This window comes from Ischnura elegans, chromosome 12, assembly GCF_921293095.1.
Source record: "Ischnura elegans chromosome 12, ioIscEleg1.1, whole genome shotgun sequence".
Lineage (NCBI taxonomy): Eukaryota > Metazoa > Arthropoda > Insecta > Odonata > Coenagrionidae > Ischnura > Ischnura elegans.
In genome coordinates this window covers 86,928,795-86,932,049 of record NC_060257.1, presented here as the reverse complement: position 1 = coordinate 86,932,049, position 3,255 = coordinate 86,928,795, and positions in this window count along the sequence as shown.

The following is a 3,255-nucleotide window of genomic DNA, read 5'->3' as shown; positions in this document are numbered from 1 at the left end:
AACCCCCGGACCCGGCTGGAAACCCGAGAACTCTTCCTCCAATATTAGGATTGTCGACTTACGACGATGATGATGAGAAAGAGATATAGTATCAATAAGCAACGGGAGATGGAATACATAATATCTAATAAAGGAACTATAGATGTACCTTCTGGAAATGGATTGAACATCGAAAGAAAGTCGGCCATGAGCATCGAGATGAAACAAAAATAGACGTAGCTTAAAACAAGACCGTCAACATCGGTTTCCAGTGATCGATTAATCGAACTAACCTACCATGAAACGTAGTCGGCACATCCGCCATTTGGTGATCGTGTCACTCTGGATGGCTGAGTCACAGAGCGGACAGCCTGGGAATGTGTTTGGGCCAATGTCCTCGATCATCGGATTATGACGAGGGACGAATTTTGAGCGGCTTTGGAGACGACTGTGGATTGGTGCGCTCAAACAGGCTCAATCATGGCTGAAAAGTGAACAACATCTCAAAATATTAACTTTCGCACGTTTATTTAATGGTCTTTACGAACGATATCCGTTAGTGCTAACAGCCCGGTCAAAATAGACATTGACCCTTGCGAAAATTCCCAAAAAGCTGAAAATTTACGGGAACGCTAGGGATACCACTCTTGACCAAAATTGTAGATCAATAAATTATCTACAAAATTGTTACCATATTTTTATTCTCTAAGATTTACCATTTCTGAGAAAAAGCCATTCGAAAGTTAGCTGGAGCTGTACTCTCCATAATGTGCATGACTGTATTATTGCACTCTCCGAACATTATTGGACAACTCAAGCCAACTGTCGAATGGATTTTTCTCGGAAATGGTGAGTCTTAAAGAAAAAAAGTATGGTGACAATTTCGTAGATACATTTTTGATCTACAATGTTAGTCTGAGCAATTTTTATCGTAAAACTTAGGTACTGTTTGTAATGCAACGCAATAAATACGAAAAACACAATGCATTCGTTACTTATTCCATCCTTTTTAAAGGAAAATGGGCCAATAGCAACAGTATTCTAATGAAACCTATGTCATTTAGAATCTATTTGAGCATTTATTTGCTAATAATCCCAAAATTAATGCGGCAACGCGATTCATTTAGTATATCACGACTCTTAAGATGTAAAGAATAAACTTCATTAGATTTTTTTTGTCCTAAAGAACTTTATATTTTCCTGTACACCTCCACTCAGTGATTCAAGTTGGAGGTAGATTTGGGAAGGCGAGGATTGAGTTCGTCCTTAACGGAGTCGCGGGCATGCGAATATCACACATTAAGCTCAAGTTCTGCTCTACCCTGAGCCATCTTTCACTGTGGGGATTTTGTTTGCGGGTGTTCGAAGGTATCTCCCGAGTTTTGAACCCGGGAATCCTTGATCAGTAGCCAAGCACTCTACCCACTATGCCATCGACACTAATAATACCATATGGACCAGTATGAAATTACCCTGCAAAAATTTCACAGTTTAATTTTTGCCTCCTGACATAGGGGTTGAAAAAATCAGTCTTATACCTCATACTGTTTTTAAGCCGAAGAAAGAAAAAATATTAATCGTCAACTTAAAAGGTCGAGAACCAAACTTCGTACCATACGAGCCTTTCAAAGAGGCTGTGAACCCAATTGTGCCACTGGAGATAAAGAGGGTGATAAAGAAATGTGGAGGAGGAACTGTCGCGAGCAGAAAGTCCTCTAGTGTTTCCAGCCTTTGTACTGAAGCTTCCCAAATGTCTTCCAAAGGTCGTGAAGCCGACGATGATAATGAAGTGGAGAATGGATCTGTCTTAGACGGCATTTTGCACTGCGAATGCGTATTTAGTGATGGATGGGAAGAAGATCGCAGGCAAATGAAGGGTCTGATTGCCCAGCTGAAAGACGAGACGGGCCAACTAGAAGCTCAACTCAAATTCCAGGCCGGCTTCGCAGGATAATTTCGCAGTATGAAAATATCCTGCGAAAATTCCACAGAGAAAAACATCTTTCGCCTTGACCGGGATTTGAATCCGAATCCTCAATTTTCCGGTGGAATACTTTTGCTAGTTAAGCCACCGAAGCATCATTCTCCTGTGTGGAAATTTGTGGACTATACCGACCAGGTGGTATGGACTGCTAAGCATATGATGCATACAGCAGTCCAAATCGTGCGCACGGCGCCACAGCTGGAGAGCAAAGCCCGAACTTTCATCACAAAGGGGTGTTCGCTCTTGATTAATTTAACTGGGCCTGGTCGCGGTGGCAACACAAAGGAGAATGAGGTCTTGGTAGCTTATCTGGCTAAAGCACTCGACCGAAAATTGTGAGATCCGGGTTCGAATCCCGGTTAAAGCGAATGACTGTGAAATTTTCGCCCAATCTGTGAATTGCGGGTAACTCCGTAAATCTTTCATGTCTCGATGCACCTGAATTAATGAAATTTTCTATTTTCAAAAAGAGAATTTCCACGAAATAGGCAAAACCGGGTCCTATTTTTAGTATCCATGGATGAAACACAGCTGGAAGAGCACATTTTCGACTTAATGAAAATAGCTTTTCCCTCTTTACCTCGGAGGAACCGCCGAAAACACGTTTAGCTGAAGCGCGCTGAGCGACGACGATGCTGGGCGAAAGTGGTCGTCGCGTCGGTTAAAGGGATGAGGAAGGTGTCCAGACGAGCTAAATGGGGAGGAAAAGGAGTGCTTGCGAGGCGGGTGGGGAAGCTGAGGAAGGTATCTCACGAAGGATTTGGAGAACCGGTATCCCCAGCTCGCTAAAAGCAAAGACGATCGCAAATCCATGGAAATATGCTATAATTCAAAGCGAGATCCGCCTGGGTGTTTTCCACTTCAGTCGGTCAATTCTGATATTCTTGATGGGCAGTACACAATTTTTTTAAACTTCAGGCTTGTGAAGTGGTAAGATGACATGCTTGGATACCTTGGGAATTGTGGTCACCTATATGTCTGGTAAAGGTTGATAGGCTTTCCCGGCGAATACTATGTATCTTCTCTGTTTAAGGCCTAACCGGAGAATATTTTATCTAAAAGTTAGGTCCTCGACTGAAAACGGTAACGGCCTAGTCGGCAAAACAAATATGCACAGCAGAATAAGAGAATCAAACCCAAGACAAGCCTGAAATGACGCAGCCCTATTTTTTCAATTCGTCTAAAATAAATTCATTCTAAAATATGTTTACGTCCAGACTGCGAATACATCTAGTCAGTTTTGATAATTTTGAATGCACATTGCATATTTTTATCTCATTCAACTATTTCCT